The 11,789-nt window shown below is 47.2% G+C and overlaps 1 long non-coding RNA gene across 1 annotated transcript; it reads left to right on the top strand.

The window, feature by feature from the left end:
* The first annotated feature begins 2,575 nt into the window (after positions 1-2,575).
* On the top strand, positions 2,576-11,633 carry LOC144070336 (uncharacterized). Its single transcript, XR_013299217.1, has 2 exons — positions 2,576-3,116; positions 9,248-11,633. It is a non-coding gene; the product is annotated as an uncharacterized LOC144070336 (long non-coding RNA).
* The last annotated feature ends 156 nt before the right edge of the window (positions 11,634-11,789 follow it).

The following is an 11,789-nucleotide window of genomic DNA, read 5'->3' as shown; positions in this document are numbered from 1 at the left end:
ACCGGGACCGACTCATCCTACTACTCATGCCCGATCAAGTGACACTTTTCCCGGACACGCTCCTGCCGGGGACCACCCTACCCCTAACAACAACCGAGCCCCCAACCACAACCACAACCCCAACCACAACCCCAACCCAACCCCTAACTCTAACCCAAACCCAAACCCAAACCCAAACCCAAACCCAAAACCCCGGATACCGACTCATCCTCCTACTCCTGCCCGACCAACAGACACCATTCTCGGGCAACCCAATCATGCCGTCCCGGTGGCTCAACCCCAGCACCGGGACCGACTCATCCTACTACTCATGCCCGATCAAGTGACACTTTTCCCGGACACGCTCCTGCCGGGGACCACCCTACCCCTAACAACAACCGAGCCCCCAACCACAACCACAACCCCAACCACAACCCCAACCCCTAACTCTAACCCAAACCCAAACCCAAACCCCCGGATACCGACTCATTCTCCTACTCCTGCCCGACCAACAGACACCATTCTCGGGCAACCCAATCATGCCGTCCCGGTGGCTCAACCCCAGCACCGGGACCGACTCATCCTACTACTCATGCCCGATCAAGTGACACTTTTCCCGGACACGCTCCTGCCGGGGACCACCCTACCCCTAACAACAACCGAGCCCCCAACCACAACCACAACCCCAACCACAACCCCAACCCAACCCCCAACTCTAACCCAAACCCAAACCCAAACCCAAAACCCCGGATACCGACTCATCCTCCTACTCCTGCCCGACCAACAGACACCATTCTCGGGCAACCCAATCATGCCGTCCCGGTGGCTCAACCCCAGCACCGGGACCGACTCATCCTACTACTCATGCCCGATCAAGTGACACTTTTCCCGGACACGCTCCTGCCGGGGACCACCCTACCCCTAACAACAACCGAGCCCCCAACCACAACCACAACCCCAACCACAACCCCAACCCAACCCCTAACTCTAACCCAAACCCAAACCCAAACCCAAACCCAAAACCCCGGATACCGACTCATCCTCCTACTCCTGCCCGACCAACAGACACCATTCTCGGGCAACCCAATCATGCCGTCCCGGTGGCTCAACCCCAGCACTGGGACCGACTCATCCTACTACTCATGCCCGATCAAGTGACACTTTTCCCGGACACGCTCCTGCCGGGGACCACCCTACCCCTAACAACAACCGAGCCCCCAACCACAACCACAACCCCAACCACAACCCCAACCCAACCCCCAACTCTAACCCAAACCCAAACCCAAAACCCCGGATACCGACTCATCCTCCTACTCCTGCCCGACCAACAGACACCATTCTCGGGCAACCCAATCATGCCGTCCCGGTGGCTCAACCCCAGCACCGGGACCGACTCATCCTACTACTCATGCCCGATCAAGTGACACTTTTCCCGGACACGCTCCTGCCGGGGACCACCCTACCCCTAACAACAACCGAGCCCCCAACCACAACCACAACCCCAACCACAACCCCAACCCAACCCCTAACTCTAACCCAAACCCAAACCCAAACCCAAACCCAAACCCAAACCCAAACCCAAAACCCCGGATACCGACTCATCCTCCTACTCCTGCCCGACCAACAGACACCATTCTCGGGCAACCCAATCATGCCGTCCCGGTGGCTCAACCCCAGCACCGGGACCGACTCATCCTACTACTCATGCCCGATCAAGTGACACTTTTCCCGGACACGCTCCTGCCGGGGACCACCCTACCCCTAACAACAACCGAGCCCCCAACCACAACCACAACCCCAACCACCACCCCAACCCAACCCCCAACTCTAACCCAAACCCAAACCCAAAACCCCGGATACCGACTCATCCTCCTACTCCTGCCCGACCAACAGACACCATTCTCGGGCAACCCAATCATGCCGTCCCGGTGGCTCAACCCCAGCACCGGGACCGACTCATCCTACTACTCATGCCCGATCAAGTGACACTTTTCCCGGACACGCTCCTGCCGGGGACCACCCTACCCCTAACAACAACCGAGCCCCCAACCACAACCACAACCCCAACCACAACCCCAACCCAACCCCTAACTCTAACCCAAACCCAAACCCAAACCCAAACCCAAAACCCCGGATACCGACTCATCCTCCTACTCCTGCCCGACCAACAGACACCATTCTCGGGCAACCCAATCATGCCGTCCCGGTGGCTCAACCCCAGCACCGGGACCGACTCATCCTACTACTCATGCCCGATCAAGTGACACTTTTCCCGGACACGCTCCTGCCGGGGACCACCCTACCCCTAACAACAACCGAGCCCCCAACCACAACCACAACCCCAACCACAACCCCAACCCAACCCCTAACTCTAACCCAAACCCAAACCCAAACCCAAACCCAAACCCAAACCCAAACCCAAAACCCCGGATACCGACTCATCCTCCTACTCCTGCCCGACCAACAGACACCATTCTCGGGCAACCCAATCATGCCGTCCCGGTGGCTCAACCCCAGCACCGGGACCGACTCATCCTACTACTCATGCCCGATCAAGTGACACTTTTCCCGGACACGCTCCTGCCGGGGACCACTGTGAAATATGAATTGTATTCTTATATTTAATCTTGCACACTTTTGCACTCTGATGTATTAGAAGTCACTAGAATAGAATTTATCTACACCTATTGGTTCAAATGTGCACTACACCATTTTGTCCTCCACCTCCTTCATTTGTATTAACGCCTCCCATTTTTATGACTTGTCTTATCTCTATTAAAAACACCGTTGAAGCAGGTTTATGGCGGGAAATAGCTTGGAGAGGCCTGGAGAGTAGTCACATTCTCCGGCATCTGAGTTCTTGCTTGACCCCCGCCTCTGCAGACGCGGCCTTGAATTTCATTCTTTCTGTCTCAATGTGTGCTCTTGTGTTCGAGTTTATTTAAGTGTTGGCAAGTAGCCCCAACATTCTGGTGCCCGAAACCCGGGAAGATTCGCATCTTGATTTTGGATCGCGAAAAATCAATCCAAAAATCTGACGTCAGCTGTTTCCCCATTGAGGAGAAGGGTGATCGATTCTCCGCTGTCCAGAAGAAGGAAGCGAATCCATCCCACCGGACGCAGAGCGCACCTGAGCGGTAAGGCACTTTTAAAATTAATTTGTAGAATCCAACCCAAAAAAAAAAAAAAAAGTAAAAAAAAGAAAAGTTGCGTATACTCTTCTCTGTGTGTCGGAGATTCTTCTTTCTGTGTGTCGGAAAGACATTTTTCTGTTTGTCGGAATTATGTTTAACAGTATACAGCACGATAAAAGGCTGTGTGTCGGCCGATCTGCCTGATCAGCAGACAAAGGGAAGGTAGGGGCCCCCCCCGCCAAGGGACTTCGAGGGTTGTGTTAAAAATATAGAAGAAAAATATTGTTATACTGTGCCAAGAGAATGAAAGAGCTCAATATAAAGAAAAAATATATAGAATAATAACTATAAAACTTGCAAGTAATCTTCATAAGGAGAAATTCAAACCAGAGCACTAGTGACACGCTCGTAAATCACAACTTTGCCGCGCAAAACAAGAGTCTAAATGACTACTTAGGTGGATAAATAAGATAGTTAATTAAACGGGACGTCCCTAAAGAAGGTGAGTAAACACCGGCATAAATAAAAAGTCATAAATGCGTTACGGGAATAGCAGAATTTGCAAATATAATTATTTTTAAGAAAAATAAAAAATCTTCAAACAAAAGAAAAGTCTCCAAAATGGGATTGAAAAGCAGCAAAGAAGTTCCAACCGACATGAAGTTTATGCTTAAACATTTTCCTGATAATTGCACTTATATGGAAAAATGGAGGAAGAATAAAGAGTGGGATGGGAGACTTTTGGAAGAGCCATTACAGGCCATAAAGCGAAAATTGCAAGTGGAGAAAGCTGTTGAAAGTGGAAAAAAGGAGAAGATATGTAGAGAGCTTGAAGATATTCAGGTTTGGATCGTCCAGGCCCAATTAAGACATAAGAAAAAGATTATTAAGAAAATTAAACAAGCTGAACAAAAAACAAGTATGACAGCTTTGATTGATATTAGACCTCATGAAGAAACACTGGCCCCCTCCTCAGCCCCCCGCTCCGGCGACAGACCGTACCAGGCTCCTTTCACTACAAGCCAAGAGCACAATGCGGGAGGGGGACCTCCAATGCACACACAAGAACAACATCTCAAGTTACAAAATGTCTCTTGCATACCACACGATGAAGTAAGGAGGGGTGAGCCAGAGCCCACAGATGCCCCTGCAGGACCAGCAGGAGTCATCAAAATGCAGACGAGAGCACAAAAAGAAAAAAGGGGGGGGCAACAACTCTATCCTTCCTTGATAGCATTTGAAGGACCTCACGCTGACCCACAGCCATGGGCACCACCAAGCCAAATGTACCCCATGGTTGAAGTTGCAAATCCACACTTTCAAGTGAACGGAGATCGCGATCAAACCATTCTCGTCCACCGTCCATGGACCGAGTCCGAATGCACCGAAGCATGCAAAGGACTGGGAGACCCAATAAAGAACCCAATTGAATGGACCAATAATTTTGAACAGCTGAGACAAAGTTTCCACCTGAATGGAGCTGAGACAAGAAAAGCATTCACCTTGAGTCTGGGACACAACTGGGCCAGAGTAAGAGGAAACTTCGACGAGAGAAACAACCAAGGAAAAATCCACCCCCATGATTCAGAATACCTAACGCAGCTAGTGGAAAGAGTCCTGACCCGAGTTCGAGACACGTGGCGCCCTACACCATGTTATGACAAAATCAGAGCCACAACACAGGAACAAGGAGAAGGAATTCATAAATTTAGAGCAAGATTTGAAGAAGTGTTCAAAATTCACAGTGGGATAACAGAAGACCAAAATGAGCAAGGAGCGTACCAAGCCCAATTGAGACAAGGGTTCCTGGAAGGGCTCCAGCCCCAAATCAAAGGGTTCGTGCAGAAGTACTGTGTCACATACCGAACCATGCCAATGAATCAACTAATGGAGTGGGCGATTCATGCCGAGGAGAGACACCGCCAAAAACAGGTAAGCTCCGGAGTTAATACTCTTACCCAAGCCATGGCCTCATTGGTGAACCAAGAGTCATCAGAAATATTCTACCAACGAGGACGTGGAAGAGGAAGAGGCCGAGGAAGAGGCCGAGGAAGACACGGCCCACCAAGAAAAGCAAACCCAGATGACAAGTGTTACAATTGTGGACAGAGAGGACACTTTGCTCGAGACTGCAAAAATCCACCAACGTGGAACCAGAGACCCCCACCGTTCAACCCTGAAAATCAATATCAAGAATGACGCCAGAAGAAAGAGAAATGGAAGCCTAACACGGAAGAGGAAACTGAAGAAAGCGATGGGGAGGACGAAGAAACCCCCTGCTCGCCAGTAGAAGTGTTAGACTTAACCGAAATCATGTCCACCCTCTGGGACAGAGACAGCAAACCATACTACACCTTGCTGGTGGGACAAAGTCAAACACCAGTAAGATTCTTATGCGACACTGGAGCAGATAAATCAGTCATTAAAGACAAAGTGCCAGGATTGGTACCAGGAAAGGAATGGATCACTGTGATAGGAGCAGGAGGACACATGGAGCTGTTGAAGAAGTCGAAGAAAACAAAAATAACAGATGAAAATGGACGAGATCATGAAGCAAAGTTCGTCCTAAGTAAGAACTGTCCTGTGAACCTCCTGGGAAGAGATCTACTCCGTAAACTGGGAATCAGCCTTATCCCCACGGATGATGGTATGAAACCAGTACACAGGTGGGAAGAAGCGGAAATCCAAGTAGTCGAAGATCAAGAGGAACCTTATACGTTCTACTCCCTAGATTTAGCAACACAAGGGCCCTCATCTGTAATCCGGCATTTAAAATCCAAAGTCGAAAATGTAAATGGCCAAACACAAACCCACTGGCCACTACACATCACCATGAAGTTTGGGAAAGCCAGACCGGAATTTGTTAAACAGTTTGAGCGACTGGGACCCCAACTAGTTCGACTGCAGTACTTGTACTCCACGACAGAGGGGGATGCGGCCGCCTCAGTGGACTTGCCGCCTCAAGCGGAAAAACTGCTACAGTTTGGGATAACACCCCATGTGTCCATAAAGAGAAAACCCCACAGGTCCTGGAAAGACCTAGGACACATGGTGCAATTCTTGGAGACCAGAAGCGAGGAGTCGTGGTCACATCAGACTCCCACAGTCAGCGTACTGACAAACACCCCATATGGAACAGTGACAAGACATAAGCTGAAGTGGATGACTCAAGCAAGTCCGAAAACGCATTTGACTGCATGACAAGACTACATACTGCTACAAGCTGAAGACTTCCCTACAGTACCGAGTTCACTGTGGTCCAAATCAAAAGCAGACGTAGGAAAAATGACCACAGCAAAGGAAGTAAGAATTGAGCCCAAGACATCATTTCGACCACGAGCCAAACAATACGCCCTTAAACCAGATGCTATAGATGGCATCCGACCAGTAATTAAAGAAATGCTCGAAGCAGGCATTCTAATTGAAAGTCCATCAAGCGAATGTAACACGGCTATCTTTCCCGTGAAGAAAACAGAGACAGGAACGTGGAGATTGGTCCAGGACCTAAGACGGGTCAACGAAGCAGTGAGATCCAGAGCACCCTGTGTACCAGACCCACATAAACTGTTGAACGAGTTAAAACCACATCAGAAATTCTTTACAGTAATTGATCTAAGCAATGCATTTTTCTCTGTTCCATTACACAAAACAGCCCAAGACTGGTTTGGTTTCACGTTCGAAGGAACCAAATACACATACACAAGGCTGCCACAGGGGTTCTGTGACAGCCCCACAATATTCTCACAAGAGATCGCAGCATGTATAAATCAGCATGAACATAAAGACACCACACAGATCTTAGTATATGTAGACGACATACTGATAGCCAGTCCCACAGAAGAGGAAAACAAAGAAGAAGCGATCAGATTATTCAAACATCTGGAGCAAACTGGGAACAAAGCATCGCTGAAGAAACTGCAGTACTGTCAGGAGTCAGTCACCTTCCTGGGACACCGAGTCTCACAGAAAGGAAGGGAACTAACGGATGGAAGACGAGAAGCCATCCAGCAATGTCCGAAACCACAGACGAAAAAACAAATGATGGCCTTCTTAGGCCTAACTAACTACTGCAGGAGTTGGATTCCAAACTATGCAGAACTAACTCAACCACTGCTAGACATGATCTATGCTACTGAGATGACGATGAGAGACCCAGTAACATGGACTGAAGAAGGAAACCGAACATTCATGGAAGTGAAGCAACAAATCCTGGAATCAGGAGTCCTAGCGCTTCCTGACTATGAAAAAACATTCACCCAAACAGTGACTTGCAAAGGAACGTTCATGACATCAGTGTTACTACAACCACATGGAACAAAGATGAAACCAGTAGCGTTCTACTCAAAACGACTGGACCCAGTTGCAGCTGCTCTACCTCCGTGTGTACGAGCAGTGTGCGCAGCAGCATTGGCCGTCCAGATGACAGCTGAACTTGTACTGTTCCATCCACTCACACTCCAAGTCCCCCATGAAGTGGATCTACTGATAACACAAACCAAAATGTCATTCCTGTCACCAGCAAGACACCTGGCCATAACAGCCACATTGTTATCGCAACCCCATCTCACCATTAAGCGATGCAATACCTTGAACCCAGCAACGTTAATACCAACCGAAGAAGACGGAGATCCACACCAATGTGATGAAAGAACCAGCGAAAGCTGCAAACCAAGACCAGATCTCAAAGATACTCCTATTCCAGACAGCACTTATGTATACGTAGATGGATCAGCATCCAAATCAGAACAAGGAAGAAATCAAGTAGGATTCGCAGTCGTCACAGACAACAAAGTCTTATGTGCAGAAAAATTGCCATCTAATCTATCAGCTCAAGCTGCAGAAATTATAGCATTGACAAAGGCATGCAAATTGTTTAAAGGTAAGAAGGTCACCATTTATACAGACAGCCAATATGCACACTCCACTCTACATGTATTTGCCGCACAATGGAATAGAAGAGGGATGAAAACATCCACAGGCAAATCAGTAGAACATGCCGAACTGCTGAAACAATTACTTAATGCAGTACTACTTCCAAGCCACATAGCTGTATGCAAATGTAAGGCACATACTAACAGCAGTGACAGAATTAGTAGAGGAAATGCTAGAGCAGATACAGCAGCTAAAGGAGCAGCACAAACACTTACTGCACAGTATACACAACAACAACAACAACAAAATGAGTCAATCCCCAAAACAGTATTGATTGATATGCAAAACATTGCACCACAGAAAGAAAAAGATGCATGGATACTTAAAGGCGCAGAACAGTCTGCAGACGGCCTATATACAACAAAAGGCCTACCATGCTTACCAAAGAATTTATTCCAAATGGTAGCAAAATTGAGCCATGGAAAGTCTCATGTCTCAACAGGGGGAATGATTAAGATGGTACAGCGTGTGTTTTATGTGCCAACAGGTCTAAATACCTACTTTAAAATTTTTTGTAAGAACTGTTTAATTTGTTGCAGACATAATGTGCAAGGTAACCTCAGGCCCAAACGAGGCCAATGCCCAAAAGTACCTACCCATTTGAAATTATACACATGGATTTCATTGAATTATCCAGAAGCAACCAATATAAATACTGTTTAGTCTTGATTGACTCATTCTCAAAATGGACTGAAATAGTCCCTTCAAAATCACCAGACGCATTGACGGTGGCTAAAGCTATCTGTAAACACATAATCCCAGAACATGGGATCCCCAGAATCATCTGGAGTGACAATGGAGCTCATTTTGTAAACAGCATAGTACAACACATGGCAAAACACCTAGGAATAAGTTTAAAAAACCACTGCTCGTACCATCCGCAAAGCGCGGGACTGGTAGAGAGAACGAATGGTACAATAAAACTAAGGCTTAAGAAAACCATGGAGGAGACAAAAAAGCCATGGCCAGAATGCCTATCACTGGTCAAAACATATATGAGAATAGTACCAACTAGCTCAGGATTAACACCTTTTGAGATAGTTCATGGAAGACCATTTCATCTTCCCCTATGGGAAGGTGAACCATGGCAAGAGACTAAGGGCGAGGCAGATCCACTCACAGAGTGGATGGTAAAAATGTTTAGAGAAAAACTTGTCCAAAATACATGTAAGCTGCCGCTATCCCCTTTGTCTCCCTTGCAGGAGGTGGTGAAGCCTGGTGACCAGATCCTGATTCGAGTCATAAAAAGGAAGTCCTGGTCCTCGCCACGTTGGGAAGGCCCATTCGTGGTTCAACTCACCACCCCCACAGCAGTAAAGATTGCTGAGAGGTCGACGTGGATTCACCAATCCCAAGTCAAAGTTGTTCGAGAAATCGGTGACTCTGAGTAGACTGGAAGTCGGACGGTGCCAAAACCCTTGTTCGTGAAAAACTCATCTGACGTCTGCTCACCTGCCACGAGCACCCCTCAACTAACCTTGACCTCTCATAGTCTTTGCACCCTCACACAGAAGCCAAAATGAAAGCTGTTGCCACCCTCATCACAGTGACTGTACTGTCAGTGACAGCCTGGGTGTGGCTGAATGCCCCGCCCCCAGAGATTCGAGTTGAAAAACGAGACAATGCTGTGATCCTGTCACAGAGGAGAGTGAAGTGGTATGAAAAGAACAATCCAAAGAACCACTACGAAGAAAATATGTGGTATAATTTCATGGTATTTCAGAAAAAACTAACTGGTGTGAAAGAAAGTTGTTATGTGTGTAGTCGTATGCCCTATTCCACAGGTACCCCACCAGTGTATCCCAAGCCGATTGACCCCTATGCCTATAACACCTACACACCTCTATGGTATCCCGACATCCTGAGATCACGGTACCTGTGGAATGTAATTAGATCTGTAGTTCCCAAAATTGATGCCACTGTACCACCTTTAACAGGTAGAAAATTCACAAGGTTATTGAACTATGATTGGACAAATCTAGCTATGTTAAACAACGTCCCATTCCCACGCGATTTTAAGGCTGTGTGTTTCGCTAGTAACATGGCATTATGGGGCAACTCTAGACCGGTAGGAGAAGTCCCCATGAAATACTGTAGTGAGGTACTTACTCCGTGCACACGAGACACCACTAACAAAGCCAGGTTCAATGCCACAGGAGCACCCCTGGGTGCCACCTGCAGGGACTATTACACTGTCCCCGATGTGATGGGCACTGATCCTCAAGATGATGGGTATTGGATGTGTGGATATACGGTGTATTTGGGTTTGCCCACAGCATGGAAAGGTCGTTGTGCAATGGTGCAGATGGTCCAAGATGCATTCATTTTAAGGGGAGTGAAAATACCAGTAAGAAATAAGAGATCAACACCAGTGCAATTCAAACCACATGATTCAATTTGGGGCAGTGATGTTCCTGATGATCATAAATTATGGTCCACCCCCCAAAAAATCATATTGTCACTACTTCCCCAGCTTGGAGTGGGTAAACTTATGCTCCGTGTAGAGACATTGAATTATCGCATGGGACTGTTCATTAACCAAACAGTCAAGGCCCTACAAGGTATAGCAGATGAATTGAAAGCCCTTAGAGAAATGGAGTTGCAAGACCGAATGGTCCTAGATTTGATAACAGCTAAGGATGGAGGTGTGTGTGCCATAGTTGGAGAACACTGTTGCACCTTCATCCCAGATGAAACCGGTGACGAAGGTAACATAACTCGTGCCATAGCTGAAATGAAAGCCCTAGCCAACACCATGGCCCAGGATCACTCAGCCGTAGGTGCATCACTGTGGTCGTGGTTCACAACCGGATCATGGTTCCATATTCTGATTAAATTTGCAACTCCCTTTCTTGCGGTTTTACTACTATTCTGTATTTTCTTAATGTGTGTAATCCCTTGTATGAAAGCTATGATTCAAAAATCTATCCAGCACACGCTGGTAGCTTACAGTGACATACAGTACCACAGCATGACAAACCATGCTGGAGATTCTTGCACTCCTCCAAAGTGTGACGAATCCCAGAATGTTGAGTCCTCTGGGTAAATGTACTTGTCTTGACTTAAAAATTGTGTTCGCTCATTAAGAGGGACGTAGAGGAATTTTTTCTCAAGTACCGCTGAGTAAACTTGAGTTTTCGCCTCTGCCTTGACAAGTGATTTTGTTATTTTCCATACCCTATGAATAGTAACTGATGATGATATTTGCATTCTAAAACCTGAAAAGGAGGGATACAAATTGATGTTTAAAGAAATTTATTTTAGTTACTTCAGGGGGGAAATGTGAAATATGAATTGTATTCTTATATTTAATCTTGCACACTTTTGCACTCTGATGTATTAGAAGTCACTAGAATAGAATTTATCTACACCTATTGGTTCAAATGTGCACTACACCATTTTGTCCTCCACCTCCTTCATTTGTATTAACGCCTCCCATTTTTATGACTTGTCTTATCTCTATTAAAAACACCGTTGAAGCAGGTTTACGGCGGGAAATAGCTTGGAGAGGCCTGGAGAGTAGTCACATTCTCCGGCATCTGAGTTCTTGCTTGACCCCCGCCTCTGCAGACGCGGCCTTGAATTTCATTCTTTCTGTCTCAATGTGTGCTCTTGTGTTCGAGTTTATTTAAGTGTTGGCAAGTAGCCCCAACAACCACCCTACCCCTAACAACAACCGAGCCCCCAACCACAACCACAACCCCAACCACAACCCCAACCCAACCCCCAACTCTAACCCAAACC

The sequence above is a fragment of the Stigmatopora argus genome, unplaced genomic scaffold (assembly GCF_051989625.1).
Source record: "Stigmatopora argus isolate UIUO_Sarg unplaced genomic scaffold, RoL_Sarg_1.0 HiC_scaffold_35, whole genome shotgun sequence".
In the NCBI taxonomy this organism is placed as follows: Eukaryota; Metazoa; Chordata; class Actinopteri; order Syngnathiformes; family Syngnathidae; genus Stigmatopora; species Stigmatopora argus.
This window is presented reverse-complemented; position numbering and strand designations above follow the sequence as displayed.